General features: G+C 33.9%; 1 protein-coding gene across 4 annotated transcripts in view; it reads right to left on the reverse strand.

The window, feature by feature from the left end:
- The window catches only part of LOC115891520 (dual specificity tyrosine-phosphorylation-regulated kinase 2), a 167,652-nt gene that overhangs the window by 49,753 nt on the left and 104,585 nt on the right, over window positions 1–13,314 (reverse strand). The window lies entirely within an intron of this gene.

Here is a 13,314-nt window from a genome sequence, read left to right on the forward strand (position 1 = left end):
TTTTTACCTGTTAAAAGATGCCCAAACTGTATTTTTAACGATTTTTTACGAATAACTTGATATTACTTACTTGGTACCGAGCTAGGTACCGTATGATCGAAAAAAAAGGTGTCCATTTGGCTTGAAAATGACGATCGATGACATTCCCCATATAATTTTACATAAAAATGACGGCGATCTTCATTTCATCGCCGTTTTTTTATTATATTGTATATCGAGTCAAGTTGCTGTTACATTTATTCTAGTGGCTCAAACCAAAACTGTAGACATATGATATGTCATTCTATACAGAATGTCATTTTCTGTCAAACAAAGTAAAAAATACCTAGGGTAACTTTTAAAAATCAAAAGTTGCAGTCATTTCTGTTAAAACAAACAGATACAAAGGACATATTTTAGACGTACTAGTATTTTTTTACAGATATCAATGTTTGAAAAAAATATAAAATGTAAATAACACTAGGTTAAATTTAATAAATAAATAATATAATTTCATGCAACTGGCAAATCCGTAGTTACAACAACGGTTTTAATTCTGGAAATTCTTAATCAAATAACTTATTGTATTCTAACACAACAAAACAGTAAGTTGTTTTGCGTGTTCTACCAGACTCTGATGTATACGTCAAACGTAAACATTCGACGTCAATTCATGGCTCAATTAAAACGATCCCGTTGTAACATAATGTCGCGATATCCGCAATATTATTTATATCCCGTCGTGAAATATGCATCGGCGGAATATTATGCAGACTTGCAGACGGTTTCGGTGATATCGTTGGCTGGGATGGATCGTCTTTACCGCAATTTGCTAACCTTTACGTGCCTCGAGGCGGACCGAAACCCATTTTAATTGTCGGTTTGCGTAGTTAAAGGGTACACGGTGACATTTCGCCTTCTGATGATCAGGTGGGATCAGAAATGGCCGGAAATGTCAGAGGTTAAAGATGGGGTTTGGATTTAGGCTAACAGATGTGATCCCTATTATATTGCTTGGCAGGTGTAGAATATACATTCTTAACGATCAACTAAATTCTAACAATCAAGGAAATACTTTAGGAATATAAATCACCCAACTTTTTAGTAACGTATAAGGACTAAACATTTTATGGAAAAAAATATAAAGAAAGTTTATAGTTTTATTAGTTAATAAATAAAGTTTATGTTTAAAAAACGTTCAATGTGCTCAGAACTTTCCCATTAAATATCGTGCATTCTGCATTTTGCATGGTAGAGTTGCAGATTCAGTGTCTGTCTCTTAACTTTATAATGTTTTAAAAAGTACATTGCGTATAACAAAGATTTATTTTGGGAATCGTTTCTGCGCTCAATGTATTAGTAGACCGTTAAAGCTTCATTCAGAACCTCGCAATTAGTGGAATAAATTAGTGTAGTAAAAAAATCGGAGAAGTACTATTCAGCACAGGATTAGTAGCGCCTCAAGAGCATTCTGGAAATTAAAAGACAGGGTTTTCAACAATCACGACTTGAGTACAAAAAGAAAACTTGCAGTGTACCGAGCAATTATAATCCCCACCATGTTATATGGGAGCGAAACCTGGGTGCCGTACCGCCGACACATGAACGCATTAAACAAGTTGCAACAGAGACACCTTAGACAATTCCTAAGAGTCCGGTGGTTCCATCATGTCTCAAACGTATGGGTCCTTGAAAAAGCTAACTGCGAGAGTATTGAAGTCATGGTCACAAAATCCCGCTTACGATGGGCTGGTCACGTATGCAGAATGCAAGAAAACCGCATGCCAAAATCTCTGCTTTACGGTGAGCTTGTAGACGGTAAGAGGAGACCGGGTGGACAACTGAAAAGGTACAAGGACATTTTCCACGAAGGGTTGTAAACTCAGTTAACAGCGGCAACCAAAAAGTAAAGAGGCAACAAAGCAATGAAATTTTTGAATTTCCGAAGTGCGGTAGGCAGAAAACATCACGTATCGGGCTTTTCAGCCACAGAAAAGCTCATGAAAGAAAACGCCTTGCGTGACCATTTTCTTTATGTGTGTCGAATACTCGTCAGCGAGTAACGGCTGTATGTATGTATGTATGTATAAGCGAACGCCATGAGACTACCAACCAAGCGACTGCCAAAAACATGTATCTACATGTAATTCCAATAGTGGAATTACATGAATTCCACCCCTCGCATCATGCAGTAGGTTAGCATCATCAGCAGATGATAAAAACTCATGTTTTAATAATCTATTGATGATGCATAACATAGTGAAACGTGCGTTCAGTAAAGTGTTTATCACGTATAAAGTGTAGGTTTTGTATCTAAAGGTGCGTCCAGATTTGAACATTTTAGCCCGAACAGAAAAAATAGTAAGCAGAATAAAAAGTAAAAGCAGAATAAATAGTCCGAACAAAAAATCATTGCGTTCGCGCGAATATAAATATTAATAAATATTCCATCTGCGCTCGAAGTGTTCGTGAGTATACCGCGGTAGTTAATATTTTACTAGTAAATCTACAAAACCAACAAACACAACCCAGTGTTGAATGATGAAAAGAAACATGAACACTGATTAAGAACTAGCTTTTAGTGCTTTTTTCATAATTTGTAAGGACATAAAAATAAGAAAAAACTGCAAAGCCAATAGTTATAAAGATATATCGACATGCATCGATCGCTAACTTGTTGTTACGAAAAATGGGCCAGCTTTAAACATGTTTCCCTATCCCACTGGAATCTATTTCATAAGGTTAGAGGTAAGAGTTGAAACGAACTAGACATCTAAAATGTCTTTAAAATATCAAATACTTTAAGTTTTTGCAGTGTTTTAAAACAAACAGCAAAGTTAATTAAAGTTTGAACTTAACTTTTATAGCGCATTTACAAAAACGTTATAGTTTTAATCGAAACATTTCTTTGAAAAACTCCTCCGTAGGGATTTTAATGAAAATAACTTATCTGGTTTTTGTATTCTTTAGAGAAAAGTTTATTAACATTTTTTAGACTGCAAAACTTCAAAAACTTTGGTATAAGTTTAATAAAATAGCTTATTTCTTTCGCAGTTTTTGAATATGAAAACTAGCGAAAAACATTACTTAGTCTCCGTTAAAATTAAGGATTAAAAATTGGCGCCGGGAGGCACGTATAGCCGCCCATACTAAAATATGTTAATAAAAAGTTGGTAGGCAGTTCTTTTAGTTTCAAATTAAGGAATTTTTCCAATTTTGGGCCGCGGTTATTTCCCCTATCCGCCACCTGAGGTCGCGTCCGATTTTAGAGTTCTCCACATAGATTTTCTCAAAAACGGACTACGGAAACACGGAATATCTCAAAAACTGAGACTTTGACTGATTTTGATGTTATTACAAATTTTGTTGCAAATATTATTCCTAATCTTAAATTGAAAACGGCGTTTCGCTAGCTACGGTAATTTTGGAGTTACAATTTTTTAAACCTTTTAACCCCCGCCCATACCCCCTTACCAACCCCCACCCCCACCAAAAACTAATGGCCAGATTCTCGGATGCCACAGTATTTTTGTGCCAAATTTGGTTAAAATCGGTTTAGCAGTTTTTGATTTATCGTGTTACAGACAGACGAACAGGCGGACAGGCGGACAAACGGACAGACGGACAGACGGACAGACGGACAGACGGACAGACACCATGAAAATATTGTGTATTTAGGTCATTTACGACCCAAATAACTCACTTTGAGTAAAATTAAAAAAACTTTTTTTTGCCGGCTAAAAAATTAGCAACAGGTTCCTGTATTTACCAAAAATATTATAGACAGAGATGCCCATATATATCTGATATTAATTAAACCTTTAGTTACGTAATCGAGGGCGCGATAGATGCATTTATTTATTTCCTGACATTGTCATTCGTTTTGACACTTTATTTTTGGTTGCGATGTTTACTAGCAGACTATGCAATCGAACATTGCTCTTTTTAGAACCTCTTTTAGTGCGATGTGTACAAGATAGCTTAATAGCCGTGAAAAACTCATTGTAACTTTACTAAAATATTTTAAACGGGAAAGTGGTAGTAATGGCTCTTTATGTCCCTTAAGTGCTGTTAAGAAAGTGAGTTTGTTGATGTAAATAATAGTTGTTTATATATTTATAATTAATTTATTTTTATTTCCTAAAATATTTTGATTTCAAGAAAATATATAAAAGTGGGCAACGTTGCGCTGTGTCGGTCAAGCTTAATCACGTAACTAAAAGTTAATTTGGTATGAACTGTATAACTAATTTGCATATCTGTATTGCAATGTTACATTGTATAAAGATAACACTTCCCGGTAATTACTTGTGTCATTTACATTTTAATCAACCTAACAATAACTGTAAATAATACAAACTGAACTTGTTAATGCCATTTAAATTTATTGAATGATGAGTTATTCCGTTATACACACATTTGTTTGACCAATATACCCACACTTTTAATATTATTATCGTTGTGCTAATAAGTATTTACATTACATAATTAACTGTGCAATGCTATATGCACTGAAACTTTTTGAGTAAAATAGTGTCAAAATTTTAATTGCCAACTAATTAAGAACTTACAAAATACTTGCCATTTATATATCATTTCTTTATAATAACAAAAATTAGTGAAATGTGCCAAACATAATACAGGGTGGTCCGAACTGTATTCCGGAAACTTCGGCAGCATATTCTGCAGATAAAAATAAGTAAGAATGATAGTATATCTGTATGTCCTAAAATGCTTAGTTTCGGAGATACAGGGTGTAGAAATTTCATTTTTATTTCGATTTTTTGCAAATAATTTCTGCAGTAACGTCAATATTTGGATTAAAATTGGTATCTGGGAGTTTTTTGATATGAGAAATTTGATTTTGATGTCAATATGACTCCTACTAGTAGATGGCGCCACTTACATATTTTTTAAATGGTTTGAAGAGTAATAACTTTTTGTCCGTACCTATATAAAACTACTGAGTAAAAAATATACATTTACGACGCTTTTTACGTAAAAAAGGTCTCTTGGTAAAAATCGCTACTATAGTCTGTGAAACGAATAACTTTGAATTTGACAGTTTCCGCGGGCTATTCTAGTGTTAATTTTATTACGTTAGCAACTTGCGGCCATGCTGACGCAATGCCGTCTCTAATAGAACAGCCTCGGAGCAAGATTTATGACGTCACGCTAGTTAGATACTGCGGATTAATAAATATGTTGTAGAATAATACAAAAAACATAATTATTCCTCGTATTTTTGGTTTGTATTTTAAAATTATATAGTTTACATGAAATATATATAATATACAGTTAATAAATACAATATATGTATAGGAAAATTGGAACAATTTCCGTTGCACGTCGTCAATGACACCATGCGTCGTCTCATGGAGTTTGCTGGTGGTTGTATTATGATGTGCAACGGAAGTTATTTTAATTTCCCTATATATACCTATTTATAGTAATAAATAATTTGGCAAATAAACTATGAACCATACAAATGCATCAAATGTTTTACAATATGGCTGAAATCGTGCTCCATAGTCAATGTAGATAGTTTTAGTGCTAGGAATAATAATTTTAAAAAATATGTGGTCATCTTTTGACAAGTTTATATTAGTTTATTAATTGCAGTAAACATTATGTGGTGTGTGGTGTGAATATTTGATATGTATTTTTTTGGATTATATTCGACACTATTTTTTTTCAGATGACACAACACTGACGAATGCTATAATGTTAGCCGAAACGTTTTTTTTTAAACCAAATAAAAATAATGAAAAACCAAATGGAAACTTAATCAGCGTTTTCCCCAAACCTAAATCCCAAAAAAAATCAAAATTTTAGAATAATTTTACATATAAAATGATAGCGATCTTTATTTCGTAGCCATCGCTGACGCCTTTTTTCTATGATATTGTATTATTTGCAAATATAATTTTTTGAACATTAATAAACAATACATCAATACATCACTATTAGTAGATATTGAATGTTTTTGTTAAATTAGATCGATTTTCAAACCCCAAAATTAAAAAATATATTTTTACCCATTGTCTTATGTACTTATTCATTATTTGTATATTGTAAAACATTTGCTGCATTTCTATGGTTCATAGTTTATTTGCCAAAGTATTTATTACTGTGAATAGGTACATATATTGTATTATATATTGTTCGCTATTAACTGTATATTATGTATATTTCATGTAAACTATATAATTTTTAAAATACAAACCAAAAAATACGAGGAATAATTATGTTTTCCATGTATTCTACAACATATTTATTAATCCGTAGTATCTAACTAGCGTGACGTCATAAATCTCGCCCGAGGCTGTTCTATTAGAGACGACATTGGTCTAATATTTAGATATGTCAAAACCTGATGACATTTTACTTTTGACAAATATGACATTTCGTGTTGATTTTTGCAAGAAGAGGAAGAACTGTCACTTGTTATATTATTTTCCTTTTCTATTTCATGAAAGTAAAAAAAGTTACCTATCTGATTCGTTCAGGCACTCAATTTAAAGAATATCAGTAACTTTTATGACAGAGGGATTTTATATTTGCCATGTTGGTAAAAAATAACGGTCAAAATTCAAAGTTATTCATTTTATAGACTATAGTAATGGTTTTCCAGATATTTGGAATCGAAATTATCAATACCTAGTTCGGTTTGAATTTGTATTCCGTTTGCAGATTTGTGATACAATATTGGGCGATACCTTAAAAATTTCATAATACCCCACAGATTCCGAGAATCGATGGGCCCTCTGTTGCAAATGCGTCTGAGGGAAGAAACAACCCCTATGTTCACCTCCTTATAAAATAACGTAAATTCGCTTAATAAAATGTATTGAAAATATTTTAATTTTAACGAGTATTTTTAAATACAAAACTGTTTTTGGAACTTGTAAATACTTCCAATTGTTCCACCCCTAGGTCATTGGGAGTTGAAAATATACGATTACGCCATATAATCAATGCCTAACCTATAAATGTTAGTTTTGTTTGAAATAGTAATAACTATAAAAAAACCTCTTGGCTATATAAGTGTTGATGTTTATAGAAACACTGACGAATGTTTATATAGGTAGATGTTCATTAATATTTATATATCAAATAAAATAGAGACAGAGAAACGGTATATAAATGTTTATTAAATGAGGCATTTTTGTAGCAAGAGCGAGAGGGCAAAGAGGGGCGCAGTCCCTAAATGTTACAATTTTATCCAACAGTATAACACTCGTCATCCGATGAGTCCTCCTAATCCAGGCTGATTTCCTCTACAATACCGACATTTGCACAAGAATCAACGCTTCCTTCACATGCACACATCTCTGTGCATACCACACTTAAAGTGGCACATTTGCAGCGTTGGGAGCAATTAGTTTTGGTCATCACTGACCAAACCTGTCATCATTGACTGTGCTATCCTATTGTGGTGGTCAACCAATATAAATTAAACGGCAATATCAGGCAGTAGTTTCTATTAAATGATACTATAAAATAAAAGCAATATTACAAAGGTAGTAACATAGATAAATGAAACAAGTTTAGATTGGAAAGTGCCTATAAGGACAATGTAAACACTATTTGGCGCTATTCTTGCAACGGTCGCGACCCAAAACTTTTGAAAATTTCGGAGCGGTTCGGCTTTTTCCGGAATTATATCGCCAAATATTGTTTAATCAAATTTATTATTATTTTCGTTTAATTTTATAAATAAAATACAGTGTGTTGCATACAAGAAACTTTATTTTATATAAGGACGCATGTATGAAATACCTATGAAACATTGGAAACCGACGTTATGCCACGATCCACGATGGTTTTTGCAGTTTACAGTTCTCAGCACAGCTTTTTAAGTTTTTAATGCCACTTTTTCACAATTATTACCGGTTGGAGTAAATAAAACTTGAATTAAACTCACAAGATAGCAATAATTACTTTGAAAATGGACGCTATAAACACTTTTCGGAATTTCTTTAATGAGAGCGGTTTAGATTTTGAAAGATTATTATGATTTTTGAAGATTCTGACTTTGACAAGAGAAAATTATTTCTGTTTTTGTTTGCCGTTGTTCTTAGCGACCGCTATAGCAGCGCCAGATCGCGTAAAATGGTCGCGACCCAAAATAATTTCGCGACCTAAAATTTTTACGAGCTTTCCAATCTAAACTTGTTGCATTTATCTATGGGTAGTAATGATATCTGTCTTCTTTGACAAGCGCAACTGTCCATCTTCGCAACAATGAATTCTATTAATTCACCTGTTTCCACAATCCGTCCTTTTTTTCAGCTTCAAAGGTTTAATTTTGTTTTGCTCCTCGGTTTCCTCTAGTTGGTAGTTGTCGCTATGCTGTCCGGTTTCTTTTTGGAAGGTTGTCTGCTGAATGTCCGTTCCTTCTTCTTCGGCGGCTGTCTTTGTTGTAGTTGTAATATTAGGGGTTTGGAGGAAAAATGATTGATTTAGAATATCTTCTGATTGATCGGGAATTTTCTTCAAATGTGAAACATGACGTTTTATTGTTCTCCCATTGCCAAATAATACCACTTGGTTGCCTTCGATCTGCAATACCTCATATTCGTCTTTGCCAAATCTAGTTGTAAGTTTATTTGGCACAACGAGATTTTCAATAAGAACTTTATCGCCTGGTTTTATGTTTATTTCTTTTGCCCCTCTTGCTGCATCTTCCATCATTTTTCCTTTATATTTATTTAGTATATCATTATCTTTGGCTTCTTCGTCACCAGTTTCGCCCATTAGGTCTGTTACAGTTGGAATTTTGTCTCTGATGTTTCGATTAAAAAGTAATTCAGATGGTGACTTTCCTGTTGTTCCCTGGGGGGTAACGTTATACATTAACACGAACTTATTAAGTTCGGATTTGTAATCCAGACCATTTGTATGGCATATCTGTAGACGCTTTAGAATAGATTTATTCATATTTTCGACCAAACCATTCGCTTGTGGCCAGTATGGGGGTGTATTAATAATCTCAATATTATTATCGCTACAGAATTTAACAAATTCTCTGCTTACGAATTGTTTTCCATTGTCCGATCTAATAGATTTTGGAATTCCAAATCTTGAAAAAACTTCATTCAGGTGATTTATAATAATTGTTGACGTTGTTGAACGTAAAAATCTAATTTCCTGATACCTCGAATAATAATCAATTATAACCAAGACCTGTTCTTGATTTGGTAAAGGCCCCATGAGATCGATAGCCAGACAATACCATGGTGCCTCTGGAAATTTATGTCTTGTCATAGGTGGATGTTTATTTGGCTGTGCGACTAATATGCAGTCACGACAAGATTTAACAAATTTCTCCACTTCTCTATCAATTAAAGGCCACCAAACTTTTGCACGCAGTCTTCGTTTCATGACAGTTTCACCAGGGTGTCCTTCATGTGCCAATTCCAGTGTTTGTATTCTTAATTTCTGTGGAATCACAATTTTATTTCCTCTTAAAATGACTGGGCCAAATGTAGTTAATTCTAACCGAAATGGAAAAAAAACATTTTTTTCCGAAATTTCCCATGAATTGGTATTTATTTTTGTTACGGTTTCTGATATCAGTGGATCACTTTTGCTATGTTCTATGACCTGGGAAATACGTATAGCTTTCGGTATATGTTGTTCGATGACATTATAAATATGTTGCTCTTCGTCTCTATCAAACGATGGTTCGATTTCCAACTTGCAAAGTCTCGAAAGCGAATCTGCAATATTTAGTTTTCCGGGTTTATATATTACCTTGAATTTGAACGCTTGTAGTCTGAGAACCCATCGTTCAATTCTCGCTGGTGGTTTCGAGGATGGCTTAAATATAGCTTCTAGTGGCTTATGGTCTGTCACAAGTTCAAATTCAAGACCTGCTAAGTAAAAATAAAATCTTTCAACTCCCCAAACAAGAGCCAAGCTTTCTTTCTCAGTTTGTGAGTATCTGCGTTCAACTCCGGAAAGACTTTTGCTAGCAAAAGAGATCACTTTTGGAATATGGTTTTGGAATTGCACTAAAACGGCACCTAGTGCTACGGGACTTGCATCCGCAATTAACCTTGTTCGTCTGTTCGGGTCAAAATATGACAGTGTAGGTGGTTTGGTTAAGGCTTGTTTTAATTTTTCAAAATTTTGTTGGTGGATGTCCGTCCATGTGAATCGTACTTCTTTCTTAGTTAATTGTCGAAGGGAATCAGTAGAATTAGCTAAATCAGGTATAAATTTTCCCAAATATGTGGCTAGTCCCAAAAAACTCCTTACCTCTTCTTTGTTAGTGGGTGGTCGGAAATTTATGATGGTTTGAATTTTGTTTTCATCCGCATCTATTCCTTTGTTTGAAAGCTTGTGTCCCAAGAATTGAAGTTCCTGAACTCTTATTAAGCACTTTTGATCGTTAAGCCGAATATTATTTTCTTTAAACGTGTCTAGTACTTTTTTCAGGCACGTATTATGTTCTTCTTCTGTGCGCCCAAATACTATTATATCATCAAGGTAGTTAAGACAGTTCTTGCAGGGTGAAAGTATCTCTTCAAATACACGTTGAAATATCTCCGGTGCGGAGTTTACACCAAACATCAAACGCTTGTATCGAAACATTCCCTTTGTGTAATGAAAGTTGTAATAGGTCTACTGTCAGTGTCCAATTCTAATTGATGATAGGCGTTCAGTAGGTCTAATTTTGAGAAAAATTGAGCATTTATAAGCTTTGTCATGAACGAATCGAATGTAGGAATTGGATAATTTTCCCTGAAGATTGCTTCATTGGCACGACGCATGTCGATGCAAATTCTGATATCTCCATTCGGTTTGAAAACGATTACCATTGGTGATATCCAGCCACTTGGTTCGGTTACCTGTTCTATTATGTCACTGTCCAGTGCTTCTTTCAACTTCTGCTCTACTTTTGCTTCTACAGAAATAGGTACTCTTCTTAATGGCTGTTGTATCGGTTTTACGAGTGGATTAATTGTAAGCTTTACAATAACATTTTTAATCTTTGGGAAAATAGTTTCTTCAATGTGATTTAAATTATATCCTAGTTTTAAAACACCCAGACGTTTTGCAGTTTCTTTTCCCAGCAAAGATATTTCACCTTGGTCTACAACATAGAACGAAGTAATTATTTCCTGATGTCCCGGTAAAGAGATTGCGGCCTGAAATCGGTTCTTTACCACAATCGAGTTTCCCGTTCCATATGGTTTTAGAACATCTCCTATCTGGGTCTCGACGTCCCATATTACGGCATTTTTACTTTTAAGGGTGTTCCAATCAGACCCACATATAATATTTGCCTTTGAGCCGGAATCAATTAGGAATATAATATTTATTTCACCAACGTTACATTCTACTAAATCATAGTTACTGTTATTTTTAAATGATCGGTTCTCAACTTGAAAACAGTCAAAGTTTTTAATATTGTTTCCAGAAATTTTGTAATCGTCGTCTTCGAGTTCGTTCTCAACAAAGTTTATTCGCCTTCGCTTATTAGACTGATAATTTGGTTCTGATACATATTTATCCAATGGAGTTTTGCAACAAACAGCAAAATGTCCCTTAATGCTGCATTTCTTACATTTCATTCCTCTGGCTTGACAATATTTGGAAAAACTTGGGTGTCCAGTTCGACCGCAACGCGTGCATTTATTGGGGCCGTTTCTGTTTTTGAACGTCACTTTATTAATAAGTGTAGATGTACTTGGACCTGCTGTAATTTCCATTGCCTTTGATTGACTGGTTATTTGTTCGTGAATTTGGCACATGTCGATTATTTCGTTAAGAGAGTATTCCTTTTCTAATAATTTTTTCTTTAACTCAACTGGCGCCCAGTTGTCGATGATCTTGTCTTTTATATTAATTTCGGTAGCTTCCTCTCGATTATTTCCAAAAGAACACTTTGCAACTTGGTTTCGAACTTTCAGAAGAAATCTGTTAAAACTCTCTTCGTGATCTACTTTTAAATTTCTGAACACATGTCTTTCGAATGTCGAATTTTGTCTCGGGGAAAAATACTGGCCTAATTTTTCTGCAAGTGTTTGAAAAATGTCGTTCTTTAATTCCGGATTATAAGTTTGAATTGCACCTGGTATATTATATGCAACTTCTTGTAACTGTGCTCCGCCAATGTGTAGTAATTTGTTTCTTTTTTTACACAATCGGTAATGTCTTCTGCGCCTAAATAGAGTTTTAATGATCTTAGCCACTTCTCCCATTCACTTCGAATTAATGCTCTATCTATGCTCTCACAGAGGAACGGTTTGATTCCACAGTCCGTCATCATCTAAGTTGAGTGGACGACTAATCTGTTAAAATAAAGTAAGAACTTACTAATTTTAATATTAAGTATAAACATAATAATTAATTTAAGTATTAACATAATATGTGTCTGTTTTAATTTAAACGTGCACATATTGTTTCTCTCTTTCAACAACAGTTAGCCCAAATAAATAAACTGTTATTAAAACATTCTAAAAAAAAATTATCAAAGATTTTTTTAATTAATATTTAATACTCCTGTCAATCATTTTATTTTGTCAAATAATACAATTCCTGTCAGATGACCAAACGTGAATAGTTGGTATTTATTCTATTCAGCGTTAATTTAATTAATATGTCAATCGATACATTATGTTAAATTTATTTTAAATTTTAGGAATAACTTATAACATTTATAATTTTATTTTTATTTTTTCTCTGTAGCATACAAACTCATAGGTACATTTTACCTATATGGCTTACAGCATAAAATAGTTATGTGGCTCACTCACTACACGCGGCTCACTCATTACATGTGGCTCACTCACTACACGTGGCTCACTCATTACATGTGGCTCACTCACTACACGTGGCTCACTCATTACTTGTGGCTCACTCACTACACGTGGCTCACAACTTAACTATGGCTCACACTAGATACCTGTGGCCCACAACTTAACTATGGCTCACATTAAATACCCGTGGCTCACAACTTTACTATGGCTCACATTTTTCCTTTTTTTTCTGTTTAAAGAAAATAACAATATGCTATTATTTTTCTTTTTATACCTTTTCTGGGCAGATCTTTCATTTGTCATTATTATCTAGTACTTGCTGTGCTTTTGCTGTGGTTGTTTTTATCCTCGTCGCCAATTGTGCTATCCTATTGTGGTGGTCAACCAATATAAATTAAACGGCAATATCAGGCAGTAGTTTCTATTAAATGATACTATAAAATAAAAGCAATATTACAAAGGTAGTAATGATATCTGTCTTCTTTGACAAGCGCAACTGTCCATCTTCGCAACAATGAATTCTATTAATTCATCTGTTTCCACACTGACCAAACCTGTCATC

This window comes from Sitophilus oryzae, unplaced genomic scaffold (assembly GCF_002938485.1).
Source record: "Sitophilus oryzae breed Bouriz unplaced genomic scaffold, Soryzae_2.0 scaffold_1184_pilon_pilon, whole genome shotgun sequence".
NCBI classification, from domain to species: Eukaryota; Metazoa; Arthropoda; class Insecta; order Coleoptera; family Curculionidae; genus Sitophilus; species Sitophilus oryzae.